Source organism: Leuciscus leuciscus (genome assembly GCF_965113295.1).
Source record: "Leuciscus leuciscus genome assembly, chromosome: 6".
NCBI classification, from domain to species: domain Eukaryota; kingdom Metazoa; phylum Chordata; class Actinopteri; order Cypriniformes; family Leuciscidae; genus Leuciscus; species Leuciscus leuciscus.
This window is the reverse complement of record NC_138730.1, coordinates 33,072,495-33,097,488: the sequence shown is the minus strand read 5'-3', so window position 1 is coordinate 33,097,488 and position 24,994 is coordinate 33,072,495. Positions and strand designations below refer to the sequence as shown.

At 36.6% G+C, this 24,994-nt stretch overlaps 2 long non-coding RNA genes and 2 gene segments (V, D, J or C); all 4 read left to right on the top strand.

The window, feature by feature from the left end:
- Positions 1-24,994, top strand: part of LOC309500442 — a 95,387-nt gene that overhangs the window by 31,550 nt on the left and 38,843 nt on the right. The gene's annotated exons all lie outside the window — the stretch shown is intronic.
- LOC309500424 (T cell receptor alpha variable 5-like) lies at positions 222-1,017 on the top strand. The segment is given in 2 exons: positions 222-394; positions 495-1,017.
- On the top strand, positions 11,132-12,338 carry LOC309500423 (T cell receptor alpha variable 18-like). The segment is given in 2 exons: positions 11,132-11,384; positions 11,688-12,338.
- On the top strand, positions 22,700-24,335 carry LOC309500231. Its single transcript, XR_014206505.1, has 5 exons — positions 22,700-22,736; positions 22,927-22,991; positions 23,096-23,150; positions 23,234-23,337; positions 23,552-24,335. It is a non-coding gene; the product is annotated as an uncharacterized lncRNA (long non-coding RNA).

The following is a 24,994-nucleotide window of genomic DNA, read 5'->3' as shown; positions in this document are numbered from 1 at the left end:
TAAAAATGGTTGATCTAATAACAACATTTAATGTATTTTGGTAAAATACATCCTATAGTCAACTGAACAAATTATTATAGATGATGTCACTCTCACATCCAGCACTTTACTATATGTTCAAATAATCAGTTAATGATGGGACAATACATTACACCCATTAATTGTAATGAAAAACAGACAAAAGCATTAGAGATTGTAACTGGATCGTTGTTCTGTCCTCAGGTGTGAAATGTAAAACTTATGATGTGTCTCAGAGAGGAGGGACTACACAGATCTGACACAATCTGATCACTTCAGACTCTATAGAAACAATTCAGTCTGAATCATCTTAAAGTGAACACAGTGCATTGCACAATGGATATTTATTCAGTTATTCTCATATACAGTCTGGCATGTATGTAAACTTAAATGTTATTTGTATTATCTATTGTTAATGATGAGTTTAATTACAACAAAACTAATTAAAAATTTACCTTTTCTGTATTCTTTTTCAGCTGCTGTGTCTGGAAACATCACACCGAAGAAAACAGAGCTTTTTGCTGAGGAGGGATCAAATGTTACATTATCCTGTAGTTATTCCTCTGCAGATTATCTATACTGGTACCGTCAGTATCCCAGATCAGCTCCTGAATTTATTGTGCTCATCTTTGATGGTACAACAATCACCAAAAAGTCTGATGTAGATCCAAGACTGTCTGTTAAACTCACTAAAAGAGAACAAACCCATGTGGATCTGGAGATCTCCTCTGCTGAAGTGTCAGACTCTGCTGTGTATTACTGTGCTCTGAGGCCCACAGTCACAGGAAACACATCAGCTCTATATCAAAAACACTTTACCCAGTGAGAGAGAGCAAGAATATCACTGATACAGCGAGTCAAACAGCCTTAAACTGACAATGATATTACATCCATACAACATACAGTACTGTCCTTCACTTTTCATGCACCCTACTTTTTCCAAGGGATTTAATAGATTCTGACACACAAGTTAGACAGACAGACAGACAGACAGTCAGGCAGACAGACAGACAGACAGACAGGCGACAGACAGACAGACAGACAGACAGACAGACAGTATGTGAGCAGGAAGTTCATGGGTGTCTTTACGTCCTTCAGTGTCTCATAAGCAGTGCAGCAGAACATCGAAGAACAGCTGATCTTATTCAACATGGACAGGTGTTTTCTGCTCATAGTAATTATGGGAACAGGTACATTAATTATTTAGTAAATGATGATGAATCAGTGGAGGTTTGAAAAATCTAACAAATGCAAATGTTCCAACAAACTTCTTTTAGTCATTTAATTTTTTGCATTGTGTCTTATGTGTTTAACCTTTTTTTCCATTCTACTTATTGTTCACAGGTTTGGTGTCTGGGGACAATATTGAGCCAGATAAAGAGAAAAATGTTATCTCAAAAGAAAGGGAAGCTGTCAAGCTGAGCTGCTCATATAGTACAACCAGCGATAATGTTCGGCTTTACTGGTACAGACAGTATCCACATGCAGAACCTTTGTTTTTAGCGTATAGAGGTGCTCGATCATATAGTGCTGCACGCACCTCCGATGATCGGTTTCAGTCGACTACATCACAAACATCCACTGAACTCACTATTACTGATGTACGTCTGTCAGATTCAGCTCTCTATACTCAGTGTTGGGGTAGTTACTCAAAAAAAGTAATTAGTTACTAGTTACTAGTTACTTCTGTAAATTGTAATGAGATTACTTTACTAGTTACTGCATTTGAAAAGTAACTTCACTACTTATTACTTTACTTTCCCATTTCTTAATTTACCCTGTAGATACGGACAAACATCATAGTCCTATCATCACTTAGCCTGTCCGCATAGTGTTTATAAATGTAGCCTATACAAAATGGCATGTAAAACCATATGAAAGAACAATATCCATGTCTGCACAAAGAAATATGCCTCACTGTAAAATCCACAAACAACAGGATAAAGGACAAAATTATGTCCGCGGTGGTAGACACATAATCAGGGCTGGACTGGGACAAAAAAAAAAAATCGGCCCTGGCATTTTGGCCATAATAATAATAGCACACTAACAGACATATATTGTAAAACAAATGCTCTGAAAAATAAAGGAAACTTTCACAATTAGTTTTGTACTAATTTCTATACTTGAAAGAGATATAATCACATGATCTTTTATTTTGACGGAAACTGCATCGAGCTTTTATTTTGGCGGAAAACATGGTTAACAAACGCGTCTCATTAAATTTATAGTAAATTACGGTAATCGTCAACTATGCAGATGTGGAAACAATGCGTTACTGGGTAATGGGTTCCTACACTCATGACATAGCCTAAGTGTTTTGAAAGTAACTGTTAGTTCTGCTTACCGCAGGCTCTACACTTTCTCATCTCTCTCCTTATCCTCCTCACTATCTTCATCATCAGCCACGGGAGCTGATGAAGGTCCTGCTGCTGCAGAAAACATTTTCACACATTTTACAGCGTCTGCTTGAAGGGCCTGTGTCTATTTTTCACGCTATTTCTCTGCACATTCCTTGCGACAAAAAAACAGAAAAAGAAAAAAAGTATGAGATGTCGGCCCAAAAGGCACGTCAGCCCACTGGGAATCTCCCGGTAGTCCCGATGGCCAGTACTTGCTGCCTGGGCATAGAGTGCATTTCACGCGAATATTTTTGTCCTTTCGAGCAATAAACTGAAAGAAATGTGAATATCGCCACTGGCCGGAACCCCCCTGTCTCCGTCTCCATTTCCCGCTCCCCTTCGCACCAGCAGCAACGTCACTCAAATCGATCTCTGTGACAACGGTGCAAGCGCACATACACACACACACACACACACAGGCATGCACGCACCACTTAAACAGATCAGAGCTTTACACGCAGGCAAGCACGGCTTGAGTAACGCAGGAAAGCGCGTTCCTATAGTTTAGTAAAGTAGTGTAGTTACCAATATTTTTAGTGTAATGCGTTACTTTATTTCGTTACCCAAAAAAGTAATATCGTTACTGTAATCCGTTACTTTGTAACTCGTTACCCCCAACACTGTCTATACTGTGCTCTGAGAGTTGGAGCCCAGTGATACAAAACATGAAACCTGTCGTACAAAAACCTGAAGCTCTTTTCACTTTGAACAAATCTAGTGAAAACCACAATCACAACCACAATCTATCCAGCCCCAAATATAATAAAATATGTGGTAACACCTGTGTGAAGATTATTGAAGACATAAAAGAAAACCAGATAATAAAAAAAAAGCTTAAAAATATTGTTTCATTACTTTCCTGCATGTCTACAGCATCAAATTCATTTGAGTTTAGTCAGCAAATTCCTGTACATTAAATTAAAGGTATAATCATTTTAACATTTAGAATTAAACTTTTGAGTGTGTACAGTAAATGTTGAAAATTGTTTTGTTACAAAAAAGAGGTAAAATTCCAAGGTAAAAACTGCAACCATTTCTTCTTTAAAGGTTTTCTGTTTTTATTTAAATGTAATTGCAGAACCTGGCCACCCTGTGGCAGAATTGTACCCTATTATGCATGCAAGCTCCTCCTATATGAGTTTAACCTGTGCAAACATATACAGTGACATCTAAACTCAGGCTGGCTCATGTTCATCGTCATAATATTTCACAAACTCAGGCTGACTCATGTTCATCATCATCATCATATTTCACTAATATTGTCTTTGCCATTTTATATGCTTGTAAACCCACATAGCAACATTGTGTCGGCCCAGATCCGGCCCACATCTGGCACACGTGGAAATGCAGCGTGGAATGACGGCCCATGGGCGGACTGCTCCTGTTTGCCAGATCTGGGCCACAAGAAGCAGGCCATAGTAATGCCACATGTCAGCCAAGAGCAAAGAAATAAACCAGAACTGGACCTTATCTGAGCCACAAAATCTGTGTATTTTAAATATGGAGTCATCTCAGCCTTAATAAGCCTGTTAACAAAAATAATCACTGAAGGAAAGAAGAGAACAGAAAAAAGAGACGAGCAGAAACACAAGAACTACAACTGACTTCAGCCACAGCCTTAGATGAAATCCAACCCAATCAACTGAAGAGAAAAGAAGACATTACATCTCTGAAGATCTCAGCAGAGGAGGATTAACCTCTTAACCAGCAGCGGCCCGCCGGCGGGCCGGATGGGGCGTGGCTAAACTTTTATTAATTTTTTAAGCTTTGTTTTATAACAAATATTCAACTGACAATCATAAACTATGCATCATTTGAAAGCTAAAACACTCAAGAATCATGTTCTAAACTTGTTTTTGCAATCAATACACCAGAGAGGAAAGGGTTAAATTAAATGCAAGAGGACTGGTTATGTAAAAATGAGCAAAATGAACCGCTATACTCATCTTTCATCTCGTATGGTTCATATCAGTTCGGACGAATCCAAGAAACAACAGCATACATTACACTGTAAGGGTCCACTCTTCAAAATGCATCCCACTTTTTAATCCAAAACAACGACAAAATAGGGAAAAAAATGAAATATCCTCCTTTGTTTGCATGAGCGTTTTCGAGATAGAGTTCGCATCACGTTCATTTTCAAAGAAATATCGATTCAAATCCGTATTCCAACACTCAAAAGCCATCTCACCCCCGTCGTTTACACTGTTCCGGATCAAATGAGACCTTCCACAGCACTCTCCTTCAATCACAGGCTTTGTTACAGACCAAAACAGTAAGAGACCGACTGACAGGCTGAGCGCGCTGTCAATCTCGCACCTGGGGTTTCGACTGGATAAAAGCCTGGATAAAGCCGGCCAATGTCCAGTCGGCAAAGTTTTGATTGATGGGAGTATTAGCCAACTAAAATCGATTGCAGTGCTAGTCAGTTTATGCAAGCATATTCGTCAAATTCAAGTGCTCAATGTTTTCTTTCACATGCGCGCTTTCGCCATACGCGCGGCTCGCAGACACGCACACACATAATGCAGCGACCATAGACTGTAAACAAACACACACACGCAATGTTTTGACACATGAAGCTTGCATAAATGCACGGATTTACTCCAAAGCATGTTTCTGATCATCTCGATCATGGATCGTCGACTACAGAAGAGATTTGAACGTGTTATTGATGAAGAAGAAGATGAAGAGGAGCCGCGACGAAGAGCAGCAGAAAGTAATAGGATATTCATTATAATTATCAGTTTATTGCAATTTATTTGAGTAAAAACCACGTTTGTAATTACAAAATGTTCTAAAAACATTTATTGTTTTCTTTTTATGTATGTTATACATTAGTTTGAAAACGATCACTGCTGGAATGTCTATAGATGTAGTGAGAAATCACTGTTTTTGCTATTAGAATTGTTCAAAATAAAGGGAATTTTGTTCAAATGTTCAAATGTTGTGCTGAAATCGTTTTTTTTCTTGTGTGGTTTGAAGGGCAGAACAGTTCTGAATTGATATACATGTATGTAGTAGGCCTATGTAGTGTTTACTCCTTATGTGAAGGTGTTGGGTGCCAGGTGTACATTTGGAGTCTCCAAATTGCATTTTGGAAAGGACGCCTATACTTTTCTTGAATAAAAGCTTACAGAAACTACATTTTTGGGAGTATCATCCTCAAATTTGAATCTAAACATGGTCAGACATTCAGTTTTATCTGTATGGTGTTTTCAGGCCCTTAACATAAAAGTCTGATACATTTTTCCCTAAGTGAAGTTAATTCAAAGAAATCGTGAGTCACTTTCATGTAAATTTGACCTTGTTTTATTCTGTTCCTATGCTACTTTGAGTTATAATGACTCTTGGGTAACTAAGTTTCAAGTGTCTAGATTAAAAAAAGATCAGAGTTATGAATGTGGACCATAGGGTTTAAGAGCTACAGACATTTGTATTTGGGTATGTCATTTTCTGAAAATTCTCAAAAATAGGGGCGCTGGTAACAACTCCACAGACAGCATTACCAGCTTCACTTATTACTAACCAGACTGACTTTATTTCTGTCAGATGTCTACAAATGTTTTTATTGAGAATTAACAGAGGTTTAACTCTAATGTGTTTCATTTGAAGTCACCATAACAGTGATCAGTGTTTCCATTATTTGGACTCTTAACTCTTATTATATCTTTTGTCTTTTGTGGCCGCTGTGACAGTGTGTTTGTCAAACACATTTACAGTAGCAAGGAAAGCTAAAGTGAAAAGAGATCAGGTGATGATGGTTACGTGATGATGGTTTTATAATCAGTTCATGCAGATCTCAACAAATCCTCAAGCTCAGTTTCTCTGACAGTCCAGGATGTGTGTGTGTGTGTGTGTGTGTGTGTGTGTGTGACTCTGCTGTGTACTGCTCTGCTCTGAAGCCCACAGTGACTGAAACACATAAACTGCATGAATCAGAGCTCTTAGTTCTTGTCAGGATGTTTTTAACATGATGTTTCCCTCAATTTGCATATTCCAGCTATGTGGATTTTCTTTACATAAAAAACAAAACAAATAATTATCAAAAACTCTTCTTTGAATGCATCAATGTGACATCAGTAAATATATTCACAATGATATACCACTTTATATGGCGATATATGTTGCTCATAATGCAAAAATGTACTATGAATATTTTTTTTATAATGAACTATGAATTTTTGTTATAATATTCATAGGTCATATTTCCCTTTTCCACAAAGATGTCTTGCTCAATTATAAAGCACTCCAGCAGTGGGTGGAGCTGATTCACTGATGTTGACAGTGTGAATTACTATTTTGGCATCATTGATCGTCTCTCTGAGGAACGGTCTGTTTACAAGCAGCTGAAGACGCGCGCTGTATGTAAAACTGTATTCGTAAATATGTCCGCAGATTTCGATGTAGATGAAGATTAGATTTTTTTTTTAACCAACCATACTTATTCGAACCAGAATACACAGACATTGAACTACAAGAGATGGAAGATGCTGCAACACAACCGCAGTCTGCTTCTGAAAGACAGAGAGCATTGGACAGCTGATGGTGTAAATGTAATCAGTGCCAAGCGATGCCTACTGAGGCCATCCTTAAAAATATTTTGGTTTGCCGTAACAGCCAAAAAAAAAAAAAAAAAAAAAAAAAAAAAAAAAGGGGTCGGTTGGTCGGTCTATATATAGCCTATATTCTTTCGCAAGTTAACGCAAGTTTACAATCGGCAAGTCGTTTTTTTATCAACTTAAAAACCAAAGGGGACTTTTTTAGTCCAAAAGGGTAAAAAAATTATTAATTGGGTCGGTCCTAAATTGACAGGGTCGGTCGGGTTATGGCAAACAAGACTATTTTTAAGGATGGCCTGAACAGGAGAGCGTGTGCTGCATCGATTGGGACATACAGTTGCATACATTACGAATACAGTTTTACAAAAGCAAAATAATATAATATTTGATGATTGATCGAAAATCGTATCTCTAAAAATAAAATTTCTCTGTAGGCTACTGTAGGCTTTTTGTAGAAAGCCTTTCTTTAAAGTGAATTTCGTTTTGTATTAATTGTAGCATGCAGGCAATATAATCAGGACATGGAGGCGCACGCGCGCTCGTCTCTTAAATGAACCAAAACTCTACATTGAATCTTTAAAAAAAAAAAAGAAAGAATATAGGCTATATATAGACCGACCAACCGACCCCTTTTTTTTTTTTTTTTTGGCTGTTACGGCAAACCAAAATATTTTTAAGGATGGCCTCAGTAGGCATCGCTTGGCACTGATTACATTTACACCATCAGCTGTCCAATGCTCTCTGTCTTTCAGAAGCAGACTGCAGTTGTTGCAGCATCTTCCATCTCTTGTAGTTCAATGTCTGTGTATTCTGGTTCGAATAAGTATGGTTGGTTAAAAAAAAAATCAAATCTTCATCTACATCGAAATCTGCGGACATATTTACGAATACAGTTTTACATACAGCGCGCGTCTTCATCTGCTTGTAAACAGACCGTTTTGCGCTCCCGGCAATGTCGGGACGTCATCTTGTACAGTAGATGGCGATAATACTCCTAAGGAGTGAGCAGCCAGTAACAAGTAGTAGTAGAAGAAGAACGCCGTAATCTCAGTTCTCGCGCATGCGTCGTGGCGCTCCCGTGAACTCTCGTCAGAGGCCCACAATGAAGAACACTAGTTGAATAAAGTCGTTATTTTTGTTGTTTTTTCGCACAAAAAGTATTGTCGTCGCATGATAAACTTAATGTAGAGCCACTGTAGTCACTTGGACTATTTCAACATTTTCTTCACTGACTTTCTGGGGCGGCGAGTTTCGGTCCCTCTGGAAGCCTATGGAGGAGTGAGATAGCTCTCAGATTTAATCAAAAATATCTTAATTTGTGATCCGAAGATGAACGAAAGTCTTACATGATTGGAACAACATGAGGGTGAGTAATTACTGACAGAATTTTCATTTTTGGGTGAACTAACCCTTTAAAATAATGAACACTTTAATATCAATAATCAAGCATGTAATTAGTCCTTACACAGGCATATACTTAAAGTATACTAAGTATACTTGAAGTTGTTCCGATTTAGCACACAAAAGTACACTAAATACACTTTAAGTTATGCTTTACTACAATTTAATTACACTTAAATATACTTAGTACAAAATAAGTTATTTCAAAATAACACACTTCAAGTTAACTAATCATTAACACACTTGAAATATACTAGCCTAAATTAGTCTGGCTGTAACCTGTAAGTATACTTAGCATGTTTTTTGTTTGTTTTGTTTTTCACCAGGGTGGACAAAAAAGGAAACAATGGTGTTTCAAGTCAAGTCACCTTAATGTATATTGTATAAAGCTTAATATAAATAGTTTCAAAGCAGCTTTGAGTAAACTAACACTTCCACAGTTCAGGAGAAATGGACCCTTAAATCTTGAATTAGACCCTCTTTTATTTCTAGAAGCATTGCCCATTCAAAGGAGTCACATGAAATAGAAATGCATGATTATTGTAAGTAGAAAAGTGTTAGTTTACTCATTCGCATGTACAAATGTGGCCAATACACAGTCAAGGCACACCTTCTTCAGATAACTTTTACTTTAACACTGCAAAGAAAAAAGAAAAACAGGTGCATGATGCCCAGTGGTATACAGTGAGTAAATGGCTTTACGATATACACACCGAGAGACGAGTAGAGGGGATCAAGCATGTGTTCAAAAACATCTTCATTTTGTGAAAAATGATTCATGGTTGAAACCTGTTGAAAGACATTTTAAGTATTTTCAAACTTTACCCACAAGGGGTCAGAATTGCTCTCTTCGAGTGTGAGTAGATCATGTGACATGATAAGTTAAAGTAGATCTCAGTGAGACTTTTTTTAAGAGCACCCTTTACTCGTGCTCCGTGAGTTTCTGTTATTTTACCTCAGAGAACAACTATGTTTTGCTGGGCTTTGATTTCCCTGTGTTTCATAGCACATTATGACGGTAAGCACTTTTATTCTGTTTCTACCCACTTTCACAGAAAAGAGTTTACTTTCATTTAGGTTATGAAATGTTTGTTTACTTTGCAAATAGTTAATGTTAATGACTTACTTTTTACAATTTTTCCAGTGTCCTCGGGACAGGACAGGATTGAACAGTCTTATAAAGAAATGCTTGCAAGTGAAGGAGATCAAGTAATCTTATGGTGTAATTACACTACAACTGATACAAGTCCATATCTCTTCTGGTACAAACAGCTCCCAAACAGATCACCAACATTCATTCTAAATAAATATACATTTAGTGAAGGAACTACTGAGCCTGAATTTAAGAAGAGATTTTCTGCAACATTGGACTCCACATCAAGATCTGTTCCTCTGACAATCCAGGATGTGTGTGTGTCTGACTCTGCTGTGTATTACTGTGCTCTGAAGCCCACTGTGACTCAAACACACTCAACACTCATACAAAAACTTAGGGAGACACATTACAGCGGATGAAATAATCAGCCATAAAGGGTATAAACTGCATAAAACTCCCATATTTCCACAGAATTGGAATGACTGGCATTCACATCACCTGTCATTTGCATTCTTTTTTTCAAAATATCAGAGTTTAATTGATGTTTTCCGCTACTAATAACTGTATTCTTAGTTCCATTTAACACATTTCAACCGAGTTTAAAACCATTTCAAACTTTCCCCCCAAAATTCAATAAAGAAAATATGAAAAAAAAGTCTGCAGATTTTGTCTGGGCTTAATAAGTATCTTGTGGAATAGGGAACAAAATATATATTTTTATAATTACTACACTAAATGCAGTTTATATTTCCCACTGAGAAGTTTTGATAAGACTGAGATTGACCGTAATTAAATAACCCCTTTTGAAATTATTAATAAATAATGAAATAAAACTAATCCATTGACCGCATGTCTACAGAAGATTGCATGTCCTTTACAGTGACTAAATTAAATTGCACAAGAAAGGATGTGGACCAACAAAACATGGGGCCCTATTTTAACGATCTAAGCGCATGGTCTAAAGCGCAGGGCGCAAGCGCACTTAGGGCGTGTCCGAATCCACTTTTGCTAGTTTAACAAGGGGTCGGCGCGCCCGGCTCATGGTCTAAAAGGGTTGTCCCTATTCTCCTAATGAGTAATGGGTGTGTTTTGGGTGTAACGTGAAATAAACCAATCAGAGTCTCATCTCCTTTAAAAGCCAGTTGTGCTTGCGCCATGGCAGATTCGCTATTTACATGGCGGAATTTGCAAGAGGAAACTAAAGACTGAACGCTTATCCAGAGAGCAAACGGATCTGCTCGTGTGCGAAGATAAAGCGTGCAAGCAGACCATCTACGGGACAAGCCGGATTCCACCATATCTTTATGTTCACAATAATAATCTTTTACATTGTAATCCTTTCACTTTTACTATTTGGCTAGTTTGTGTGCTGCTGCGCGTCCCTGTGTGTGTTATAATCAGAATGTACGAGCATTGTGCGCCCGCCTATAGGCGCACATACTAACGCGCTCTTTAAATAACAAAAAATAAATAAATACTGCCATTGACTTTAGACCAGGATTCAGTTGGTCAATGGCGCAGTCTATTTCAGTTGCCTCAAAATTGCAATGCTCCAACAATGCGCCTGAACACACCTTGATTTCAGACCAGCACAGATGGACGCAAATGCATTTACTATTTAAACAACATGACGCAGGACGTGGGGCATCCAACTCTGAGATGAAATAGGAGGAGTCTGGCACACAGATCTGTGATGATCTTGTTACATTTGCTTGACTGTCACAAAGCTCAGTCCTGCTGTAGTGAACACACACACACACACACACACACACACACACACACACACACACACACACACACACACACACACACACACACACACACACACACACACACACACACACACACACACACACACACGTACAATGATACTTCATTCAGTCATTCTGCTCTCTGCTTTGGCATGCAAGTATATTTTTGTACATTAATTTTCATTCCAAAAAGCTTGGGTTTTCTTTGAGAACTTGCACATATTTTATCATCAATAATTTTCTCATCTAACTTATTGAACTTTATTTAATTTAAAATGTAAACTGCTACAATTTAAGATCTCATATCACTATGACAATGTAACTAACATATAATACGTATTATACGTTTTTTTTTTTATTGTATGGTAAATGGTAAATGGACTGCATTTACAAATTACAAAAACACAATTTCATTACTATTTGACAATTTTAAATGTGTTATTTTGTTCTTTTCCAGATGTGAGTTTTGGAGATGAAATCACAGCAGACCGCAGTGAAGAGTTTGCTGCAGTGACTTCAACTGTTACATTATCCTGCAGTTATTCCTCTGCATATTCACTTCTATGGTACCGTCAGTATCCTGGATCAGCTCCTGAATTCCTTGTGCTTATAATAGAGCGTGTGAAAGAGATTAAGAAATCTTTGGTAGATCCCAGGCTCTCTACTAAGACTAGAAAAGAAAAACAGGCCACAGAAGAGATCAAACGTGTGGATCTGGAGATCTCCTCTGCTACAGTATCAGACTCTGCTGTGTATTACTGTGCTCTGAGGCCCACAGTCACAGGAAACACAAGAACACTGTACAAAAACCTGACACAACTGAAAAGGCATAACTATTATGCCTTCTACTAAACAGACTGAAGCACATACATTAAAGAATCACATTCCCGAATTGCCAACTCAGACACTGAGAACAAAAGTCTGATGGAACATATCCAAACACCCATGTTTAAAATCAGATTTAAAATCTTTGTACAAACCCAACATTAAAGCCATTATATGTGCAGTAAATCAAAGCTTCATTTCACAAATAAACTAAATTCATAAACAGAATGCAGATTTATGTTTTTTAAACTTAGGAGGAAGCTACATTAAAAACTAAACTTCATTCTCATTTTGTAATGTTTTTTTTTGGTAACCATTAGATGGCGATATGCACCACATATTCATATTATCAAGCCTCATTACAGGATCATTAGCTCCCACTTTTCCATTTACTAAATAACTGGTATGTCGAAACCTGTATAACTTTTTTTTCTTCTTCTGCAGAACACAAAAAATATATATTTTGAAAAATGTGATATTTTGAAAATATTTTGACTTCTACTGTTTGGACAAAAAACACTGAGACATTTCTCAAAATATCCTTTCGTTTACCATGAGATGAGTAAATGACGACACAATATAAATGGGTTAACTCTCGCTTTAAGCATTTCAACAATTTTCATTTCATAATATACAGAAATAGACATGAACGAACAAGCTAAGGAGGGTTGTCAAAAGTACTGGTACTTCTGTACCAAGTCGGAATGAAATAAAATAAATGTGATGACACCAGCATTTCTGCAGTACCAGGTATATTCAGGACCCGCTGATGATGGGCGGCTGCTATCAAACGCTCCCGTGTGTATCAGTGTAAGCGCTCTGTGAAGTGCATCAAAGGTTTCTATTTACAACGTGTTTTTGAAACGTTGTAGCCAATTACAACAGATTTGTTGAGCACATGAACACAATGGGCAATTTTAAATATCATATTCTAACAAACTTAATGCAAAATATTCTACAATATTATGATACTTCAAAATGAACCACAAATCCTTTATACTGTATTCAGATACTGTGGTATAGTCGGTGTCCTCCTTCAGGTGTTTGCAAATCCAGTGTAACTTTAGCAAAGAGATATGAAGCATCAAAAGGGGGTTAAAACTGCTGTTCTAGATGTGTTCATTCAATTTCATTTAATTTCATTTAATTTAGCAATGCACATTTACAATATTATGATGACACTAGCAAAAGTAGTTAGTGTTGATTATCTCATTTCTTGGGCAGTAGATTTCATTTTCATTTTCATTTGAGTATGAATTAATTAAATTAGAGTTAGGAATTAGTGTTTGGTGTAGGCAATCTGCACCGGGATTGACATGAAATCTTAAGAATCGGCTGCGGGGCGGAGTTTCAGCTGAAATATGCAAAATAAATAAAACCTTTCCAACTTTGCCAAAGCAACATGAAACCAAGTAGAAACATTGTACAATGACATTTCACGAAATGAGAATCATATCAGTAATAAGCAATAAAGTGCACTTTCTGGGGAACCATAAAAAAAAATAAAAAAAACATTTGTTGGTGTGTTTGTTCTTTAAACAGACCAAAAGAGCCCAATCCCGCACATTCTGATGTCTTTTTTCAAAGCTTGTGTATGCGTCACCTTCAACCAATCTCCTGCATCTAAAAGCACCAAAGTTTTCACACACACACACAAAAAAAAAAAAAATTCTGAAGACACACCTCTTCTGTGAGCACTGAACTAAAGCATTAGCATTAGAGCACAGATAACATAACTGATCTGATCTACTGTAGTCAACATGGAAAAACAACTGTTTCTAATTTTAATTCTGACTTCAGGTACAAAATGACTCCCTTTATTCATTGTAGTGATGTAGAAAACAATGTAGGAAATTATTTTGCGACTTGACTCAGAAAAGTTCTTCTTTCTTTGTTTTAGGTGTGATGACTGCAGATCAGATTGGGCCAAATAAAGAAACTCGCATCATAAAGAAGGAAGACGAGACTGTGACTCTCAGCTGCTCATATGATACTAGCGAGAGTTATGTTTATCTTTACTGGTACAGACAGTATGCTAATAGTGAACCTCAGTATTTAATATTTAAACCTGCCCGATCAGCTACTGTAACTGGGAACCCCTCTGATCCTCGCTTTCAGTCGACTACATCACAATCATCCACTGAACTCAAGATTACCGGAGTAACTCTGTCAGATTCAGCTCTCTATTACTGTGCTCTAAGAGTTGGAGCCCAGTGATACAAAGTCTATGTGAAGCTGTACAAAAACTCAAGTTTATTTTTTCCTTTGAAGTCAAGCCACATCAAACCCACAATCTATAATTTACATAATATAATGACACCAGTGGAAACACCTGTGTGTGGTTACAAATTAAATTGAGTTCAAGTTATTAAAGGGAAACTGAAAGAAAACTGAAAGAAATCAAAATAAAATTTTGTGGGTAATTAATATAGAACGCATGCAAAACCAATCCTCATTGATGTGAAAATATATCACAAACAATAAAAAAAAAACGTATTTTAAGACTGAATAACAAATATAATTACATTTTAAAAACCTGTTAGATGCTGGTGGCATGATAATATGTAATGTACTGTAGTAGTCGAGAATAACATTAATATTAAGTGTCTTATTTTTAAAAGTTTCATCTTATAATACACCCAAGTACAATAACGTCAAGTGCTCTGTCTAGAATTGGTTTTGATCATCGAATTGAAATAAGGGGTCAGTGATTGAACCAACATGTTAAAACATCAGAACACTGAAAATGTGTTAAAATAGACCCAGAATCATTAAGGAGGAGACATTCAGTATTCAGGAACTGTGGTGCAGTCAGACTCCTCCTGCAGTTCTCTGCATGTGTGACAGTGTTAGTACAACCTTATCAAAGAGAGGCTGAAACAAGAGTCTATTTGTAGATTTCAATAAGTTAATTTTATCTAAAGTATTATTTCAACAATTATTGTGATGGCAAACTGGCACAAAATTGTAGTCTTCTTTATCACATATTTCTGGGGTAAGTCAAATTCTGTAAGTATATAAATGCTGTAATATTCCTCTAATATGAATATGGGATCCTCATCAGTGATGTTATACATTACAGGATGTGATTCTCAGGACAGTGTTGAACAAAATACAAGATTTCAAACTGCTGTTGAAGGAGCAGCTGTAACAATCAGCTGTCAATATGAAACCACTGATGTATTACGAAATATCTTCTGGTACCAGCAAAAAGTGAATGGATTTCCAGAACATATGCTGAACAAATTTAAATATAATTTCAAAGAAAGATTTAGTGGTGATCTCAACACAATTTCAAAATCATTTCCACTGACAATCCAGGATGTGTGTGTGTCTGACTCTGCTGTGTATTACTGTGCTCTGACGACCACAGTCACTGAAACACACTCAACACTCATACAAAAACCATGTGTGTAAAAAACACATTTGCAGCAAATGCTAAGAAACTGCTTTGCCAATTGCTACTTATATTATTATATTCTTACCTTTATAAAAGCCTCTAAAATAACATGACTGTAAATGCAAAATTAAATTGCTGTAGTGTTTAAAAGTTTATTAATTTAATTCATATTTGAGTCAGCAGTGACTGCAAAAAAAAGTAAAAAAAAAAAAAATCTAAAAAAAATAAATAAATAAAAAACTAAAACATCATGCACCATAAAAATAACAATAAAATGCTGATACTGATACTTTGTTGCTTTTTAGTGATACTGTGCTATCTGATCGATATCAATACCAAATGTTTATTTTAATTTATTCTATTACTTTTTTTGGTTTTATGTTACAATTATGTTGGAAGTTGCCTCAAATGGGACACCAATGCTAAAAATATTGTTAGCCTGAAGATGGTGATATCTACATCTAATATGTCATATGTACTATTGTAAGATTGTCAAAGAGAAGAAAAATCTTTCTTTTGAGGCTCTTGTGCTTCCCTTCAATACAAATTGAAAAAAATCTGAAGACACGCCTCTTTCATGAGCACTTAACTAAGCATCAGAGCACAGTGATACACTGATCTGACCTAAACATGGAAACATACCCGTTTCTGATTTTAGTTCTGACTTCAGGTACAAAATGACTCCCTTTATTTATTAGTGGTTTTGAAAAACAGTGTAAAAGATCATAGTATGTTACTTGGCTCATCATTTTCTTACTTGCTTGTTTTAGGTGTGATGACTGCAGATCAGATTGGGCCAAATAAAGAAACTCAGTCTCATCATAAAGAAGGAAGACGAGACTGTGACTCTCAGCTGCTCATATGATACTAGCAGCAATTATGTTACACTTTACTGGTACAGACAGTATCTTAATGAAGAACCTCAGTATTTAATGTGGAAAGATGCTCGTTCATGGAGGGGTAATGGGAACCCCTCTGATCCTCGCTTTCAGTCGACTACATCTCAAACGTCCACAGAACATACTATTAAGAGAGTGACTCTGTCAGATTCAGCTCTCTATTACTGTGCTCTAAAAGTCGGAGCCCAGTGATACAAAGTCTATGTGAAGCTGTACAAATACTCAAATTAATTTTACTCTTTCAAACTGAACCACTTCAAAACCACCTATAGACAAAAAACAAAAGTGGAAACATCTGCATGTGAGTGTGATAAGAAATCCAGATACATATTTCAGATTGAAAATATGAATAAATAAATAAATATGAATAAACCATATTTTTTAATGGTTAAAAAAAGAGATATTATAGAAGTGAAACAATGCACAAAAGATAACCAACACTCACAGACTACATAATAAATTCAGGTCATTTCAAATAATAACATCATCATTATGAAACTGCTCGGACACGTGAAGGCAGGCGTAGACAAGACGTAATTCAAAACAGGCAAGAGGTCATACACACGGCACGGGCAATCAATCCAAACATACAACACAGTCCAAGAAACAGGCAAAGAGTAAACTAGAACAATGGGCAGAAAATCAAAACAATGAATGGGAAACCAGGATAGTGCTCAGACATGCAGTTACGAATACGAACACATACAATTAGTCAGTCAGATGTAGGGAGCTCCTATGGGACATGGTGAAGGAAAAAATTATGAGATGGAGGAAAAATTATTTGTCAATGCTTTTGTGTTCTCTTTGCGTTCGCTAGCAAAGAGCTCAAAAGGTTTTGCAAGCGAATGCAAAGTTTCTCGGGGGAACACTAAACATGTGCGAGAGAATGCAAAAGCATTGACGTATTATGGAGCCCCTAAAGGGACATGGTGGTGGGAAAAAATTAGATGGGAGGAAAAATACAGCATCTTTTTGACCTAGCGACAACACTGTCTTCTCTAGTGCAGCTCAACCAGGCCTCGTACCTTTTAGGCCCCATCCGTAGTTCGCAATCCGAGGGTAACGGATTCTGTATTTCCTGCCTGAAGACGAAGGCAGGGGCGCAGCCGACCCCCTGGGAGGTATATGGGAAGGGACCATCCGGTGGTGGGGAGGATGGAGGTAAATGTTGGCGTCAGCATCTGCAAACTCAGACATGTGCAAGTACCAATCTGTTATACTACGAGTATTAGAACACAATTGGATAGATGAGAAGGTAATAAGTGACGCAACAATTGAGTATTCCTGGCAGAACTTACGCTAAAGCTTTCATTTCTTGGAAAGTGAATTCTGTAAAATAAAGTATCTCCCTTTGGAGTGGACTTTGAGCTTTGTAACCTTGCAGATCTTTTGTATGCTCAAACAGCAACATTACACACTAACTAAGGTTGAAAAAGTAAAAAAGCATAGGACCCCTTTAAATACAGTCCCTAGTTTCTTTCGTATGTCACAATCTTTAAAACACTGCAATATCCAAAACCAGCCTCCACACCTCCTCCGGGAGCATGCTACAGGGTATTCTGGTGTATGTGTTACTGCTTTGGTTTATTGCTTTGATTTTATTTCACATTGTCACTTTGGATAAAATTTTTTGAAATATATAAATTCACCAGAGGGAGGCAGTATTCCTCAAAGTGTCTTCAGAGACATGACTTGAAGACCTGAAATATCAACAGAAAAGCAGTACAGAGGAAACAGATCTACAGTCAGAAGACTGAGAGACACATTCATTACAACACGTTAAAATATTTATATCTTTATCTCAACAATGGAAAAATGGGTGATTAGTATTCTTTTCCTCACAGCACAGATTTTTGGTAAGAAAGATAATTTACACTTTAATATTTTTGTTTATATGTGACTTAATTAATATATGTAAATGAGAATTGTGTTTTCCAGAGTGCTGGGGGCAAGACAGAGTTGAACAACCTTCACGAAAACTGACTGCAAATGAAGAGGATCAAATAACTTTAATGTGTAATTACACTACCACAGCTGCAAATACATATCTCTTCTGGTACAAACAGCTCCCAAACAAATCACAAACGTTCATTCTGAATAAATATACATTTGGTGAAGGAACTACTGAGGATGAATTTAAGGAGAGATTTTCTGCAACATTGGACTCCACATCAAGATCAGTTCCTCTGACAATCCAGGATGTGTGTGTGTCTGACTCTGCTGTGTATTACTGTGCTCTGAAGCCCACTGTGACTCAAACACACTCAACACTCATACAAAAACATGCAAAAAAATAAAACTCTCCAACTTTACAAGTAACACTAATCCATTAAAAAATTATATTTCATAAATAAATAATACAATTATTTAGTAATAAAATTTCAGTAATAAAAAATTATAATAATATCATATGCTCTTGTTATAGTGTAATAATGTGACGTTCTACTAAAGCAGAACAGATCAGTATTTTAATTATTTTTATTATTTTTATCTCTTCAAATTTTTTTTTACATGCAGTTCTATTATCCATGGATCTGTTGGTGTGTCTGGTTTTTAATCAGCAGCACATATGTCTCCATCACACACGTTCTGAATGCTTTCTTTTAAGGCTTGTGCTCAAAACTGTCACCTCCAACCAATCACCTGCGTCTGAAACCAAAAAAGGTCTGAAACACACCTCTTCTGAGCACTGAACTAAAGCATTAGCATCTGAGCACAGAGAACATTAATACACTGATATGACATAGTAAACATGGAAAAACAACTGTTTCTAATTTTAATTCTGACTTCAGGTACAAAATAACTCCCTTTATTCATTGTAGTGATGTAGAAGAACAATTTAACAAACAATTTTTGCAATTTTCTTATTTCTTTGTTTTAGGTGTGATGACTGCAGATCAGATTGGGCCAAATAAAGAAACTCGCATCATAAAGAAGGAAGACGAGAGTGTGACTCTCAGCTGCTCATATGATACTAGCAGCAGTTATGTTACACTTTACTGGTACAGACAGTATCTTAATGAAGAACCTCAGTATTTAATGTGGAAAAATGCTCGTTCACGGAGCGGTTCTGGGAACCCCTCTGATCCTCGATTTCAGTCGACTACATCTCAAACATCCACTGAACTCAAGATTAACGGAGTAACTCTGTCAGATTCAGCTCTATATTACTGTGCTCTAAGAGTTGGAGCCCAGTGATAGAAAGTCTATGTGAAGCTGTACAAAAACTCAAATGTATTTTTTACTTTGATGCCAAGCCACATCAAACCCACAATCTATAATTCACACAATACAATTACGCCGGTGGAAACACCTGTGTGGTTACAAATTAAATTTTATTCAAGTTATAAAGGCAAATGTAACAAAAAAATTGAAAGGGATCAAAATAACAAAAAATTAACAGACAAGTAACATTCTACATGACTTTAGTACATTACAGCTTGACAAATGTGATTAAACATTATCATTTGATATCTCTTCTGCTCGAGTCTGCCTGAAAAAGCATAATCTTTCCAATAAGTTTCATTTTACTTCTGATTTAATCAGATTAATCGATTGTGACTAGTTACACAGTTGGTGAATTATTTCACAATAATGTTGCATAATAGATGTGGACATATCACAAAATTAAAATTAACAAAAATAAAAAAACAAGATTTAGACTGTGATGGATTTTTTAATAAATAAAATAGTAAACTGTATTTTAAACTAATCATGATTCTAACATCTAACCTTACTTCTCCTTTAGGCCTAACATCCTAACATTTGACTGTTGAAACCAGTGTAAAATTATGAGATGCTGGCTAGACAATATCAAAAATATAACCGTCTAGAATAGTCTCATGACATATTGAGTAATCAACTGAACTTCTAACCTTTTCCATTTTCCAATGATTTAAGAAAACAGAGTTTGCTTCTACCTAGTAAACAGAAGGGTTTGCATATGAGGAACCAATCAAATTGTAGGGAAATTATGTAATGTATCATGTAATTTTCGCCATGCTCCTATTCTATAAAAACTGTTGTATTCTTTTTGCTGGGGGGATTCTCTCTGAAATTTGTCTGAGATCCTCTAGCCGTGATTAAAGCATATTCAAAGGCATTGTCTGAAGTCTGTCAGTTATTATTGCTGCGCAGCAAGTTACAGGTTATGTGAGACACTAAAGATCTTATTCCAGAGTGATAGTGTCAAAAGGGGGCGAGACGTCGTTCAACTCTTTGTGAGACTCTTAGGCGTGGTTAGACTGCGGTCAGGTAACTTCTTAGGCATTTTATTTTATGTGGTAAGAATATACTCTTATGCGTCAACCCGCGCATTCAGAGGTGAACTCAACTGAGTATAATATTTTCAGGTGTCAGGGACACGTGGTTCAACCTAAGTCAGGTGCGTAGGGGAAAAATCTACCACAAGACGCTGGCAGCAAATAATATCCAGCTAAGAAAATGTATTAAGAATAATGTATTATTTCTCGAATTTGATAAAAGGCTGAACCCTACTGTATGTAATATTATTTTACATAATCTGTCAAAGGACATGGTTTATGTAATTAAATAACCAAAAATGATAAAAAAAAATGAACTCCAAAAACGAGGATTTTAATACAATAAATTCACCACCAGAGGGAACCGTTAGAACTCGCGAGACACAGTGCAGCTGCTGTTAATATCAAGAGAAGCTATTCGGTTGTTAAGTCGTGACGTAACCACTCTCCGATAATACTCTTTCCGGGTCCAAAGTCCAGGTCCTCTCTACCTACCTACCGCTTTCGCTAGTGTTTTGGTTATTATTGAGTGTTTTTACAATGCCGCAGTGCTGTGTCCCGTGTCCCGAGCTAACTCACTTCAACCTCGTAAATCTTCTTTTTCATTGATGCCTGGACTCTACCCTTAATTATGCCACCTGAGTGATGAGCTACACTAACCACTCTGTTGGTGTTAAAGGAATTTAAACCCTTTTTGACCGCCAAGGGTGCCTCACTAAGAAGGACGTGATCGTAAATAAATGTCAAGCGGGAAGGAAGTCGACCGGAAGTTGAAGCCGGCCGCGTGCCACCATCTTGTAGCAGAACTTCACCTGCTGTTAGCATCCCATTGACTCCCATTCATTTTGGCATCACTTTGACAGCGAATAACTTTACATCTGAGGCGTTTGAAGACTCCATTTGTCCATTATTTATTTCTAAAGAAACACGACAATGTATAAAATGCTCCATTACCTTGTAGCTTACGTTATGGCCCCGTAAAAACAGTTTTTGTAAAAGTAGGCTAACGATTGCGTCATAACCACGCGACTCTCTGTCGCACAGCAGAGAGATTACCGTATTGACGGGAGGAGAAGCTCGAGAGCAATCGGGGAGACGTGGAGGCAAAATGATAAAATAATTAAACAGAATACCTACACTGTTAGACTTTTCTGTAATTTCTACAGTTATTTACTTTAAATCCCCCAGTATTATACTGCTATTTCTCTTTACAGTAAATAACTGTGATTCCAATTGCATCATGGGAATTTTCTGTGACGTCTAACACCACATACAGAGACTTACTGTATTTTTTAAATTTGCTGTATACTACTGTATTTGACGTAACTGCCTCTCTGGCTGGCACCATTCCACCGTGCTTTTTATTTCCTAATTGTTGCCTTACACCACGTGTCTACAACGCTATAATAGCCAGAGGCTGTCTATATTGGACACATTGAAGCGACCGGACCTTTAAATGCAAACCTGTTTATCCCTTGTAAGAACTAGTGCGAGCGCTTGGACTCGTATCGGACTACGTCTGAAATATAACGGCCGCGGCGCATCACTACACTGTCTGGGATTTGTCGTGTCGCGTCAGACAGACATCCAGTGTAGGTAATGGGGTCTGTCTTTTGTTGGATCGCGACGTTCGTGTCTGGCCAGGGGAAGAGACGGAATTCACTTCACCGAGAGAGAGAGATCAGCAAGCAAGGTAAAAAAAACAAAAAAACATTCTGTGTATGTTGACAGGATTGTGCCCAGTTTAACGTATGTTATAACGTTAACGTTAGCCTAACGTTACTCGTCGTCAACATGGCGGTAACGAACTTTACCATGGTAAACTGAGCTAACGTTTCATTTTACACACTTTGTTAGATTATTGAATTGTCGAGTTAAAATATGCCAACGAGCAACGCGTTTACATTAACAATAAATGTGAATAAACTAATGTGAAATTCTGTTTATATCCTAATGTTGGCCTACTGATGAGAACCTTTATAGTTTTAGCATTAGTTTGCAAACTATACCATATTATAGTTTTTTTTTTTTAATGGAATTTAATATTTACTTCCATTTTTGTGTTTAAAGGCAACTGCGAAAGCGCCAATTCGCGCCAGTGACTTAGCAAGATTCCAGAGGTAGGCCAGCCCATTTGTGATATATTTTGAGATAAGTTTGCTGAAATGATTAGCATACACTATGTGAAAATTGCTTTTGAGCCACTGGTGCAGACTAGGTAGCTAACAATATCTTATAAAATCTCTATAAAATTGGCTAACTTTATATCAAATAAGTGACCTTTGCATTATGTCTAACTTTATTACACAGCAAATGAACCAATCAGAAGATGGACCATTGTCTTTGTTCAGTCTCACCAGATTAAATGTATCCAGGTAAGCACTGCAGTAAAACTCTCACTAATTCATTCAGACCAAATCTAGCATTCTAAACAACTTAAGTTTATATTTTTGCAATATTTTTATATTTTATTAGCCAGCGACTCTACCATTGCAGTCCCACCTGACCAGGAAGGTCCTAATATCAGCGCACAGGTGGGTTAACTACTGTAGGAAGGAGAACGATCATCACACAGTGATTTCTTGCATGTTTCTTACTGTGTATTTGTCTCAAACAGGTACTCCTTCACTGCAGACAAGCTGAAATGGGCTAAAATCATCTATTTCAGTCGTTCAACTTCTTTCTATGCATCTCAGCATTTTTGGACAGAATTTAGGATTTGTAAGTATTAAAATTTAATCTGGCATAATTTAATTTAGTTCTTTTGTATGCTATTTATTGACAAAAGCTGTTTACAAATATATATTCTTAAGTTTTTGTGAAAATAATAATAAAAATTAACAAAAAAGGAGGTTAAAAATAATGTGACACTAATATTCTCTCTCTCTCTCTCTCTCTCTCTCTCTCTCTCTCTCTCTCTCTCTCTCTCATATAGTTTTGGAACCGGGATCTCCTCTGAAGGACTGAGTACATTTGTGTTTGTGGGCACGCATGCAGACCAGGGAACACTCTGATGTTGTCAATCAAGTTCTGAACAGGAACCAATCTTTGGAGAAGTTCATTTATTCACAAAGGTGGACAAAAACATTGTGTTGGCTTTTTAAAGATTATTTTGATGATGACTTTTACTCCTATGCTGTAGAAAAGATGGAGTAGACAGTCAGACATTGATAATAATAATAAATGTTTCTTGAGCATCAAAAAGACTTCTTTCAAAAACATTACGCCACTTAAATACTTCTTTTGGCCACCAGTGTACATGAATCCAACACATTTTTGGAAATAAGTGAAATTATTTTTAAGGTGGGGTTATGTGTCTTGTATTGTGAAAAGAACTGTGTTTTGTCCTGTTTTGGACATTTCCTTTTTGAATGCTTAATGTATTTATATTCTGCAGTTTTATGAATGTAATGGTTGATATTTCATTATAATACTTGTATAAGCTAAACAACCAATGACTCTACATTCATTTAGTCAAATGCTAATGTTTTGTTTATGATTTTATGTATGTTTTCAAAAATGTTTGCAGTGAAGGACAGCACATAATGTGTTAATTTAACACGTTTACACATCTTTGTGCTAACCTCTCTGACATATTTACTTTGTTAAAATCATTAACACAATGAATGAGTTAAAATTAACACAAAAAATGTTGTCTCTAAACTTACCCATTAATGTGTAAAAATTTCACACATCATTTCCAGCATTGGCATGTTTATTTTGTGATATATATGAAATGTTTTAAATAAAAAAATGGTATTTTGTGATAACTTTGTCTAATTGGTTTGTATGAAAGTAGTACTTATGTAGGATAAAAATAAAATTAATCATATATCAAAATTATCAAATCTAATTTATATTTAGTACAAATAAAAATAATTACAGTAGTGTACTGATTAGCTTAGTTTTTACAGTAATGCACTGTACTGATTAGCTTCGTTTTTACAGTAATGCACTGTATTACACAAAACTGAAATACGGTTTGGTACTGTAACTCTTAATTACAGTAACTTACTGGCAACAGTGTTGCCAGTAAGTTACTGTAAAAAACCCTTGAAAAGTCTAACAGTGTAGCAAAAGTTTCTCCTGCTCCTAGCTCGTGGACACCTCCTACTAACGCTCTCCGTCTCTGCAAGATTCGGAAGGGAATGATTCAGATTTCTCATGCCACAGCCACTAGAAGACAGACGGGTTGCTCACGTCACATCTACGTCGTCAAGCTCAGTTTGAGTCTGCGCGTCAGGAACGGAAGTCCTAAAAAATCGCTGAAAATGGGCTTCACTTGCCTCAATTGAGTTCCAATGAGATGACTCTGTCCATTTCTTATACTGTCTATGATAAATGTACAGGTTCCACCATTGTTATTTCTGGACGAGAG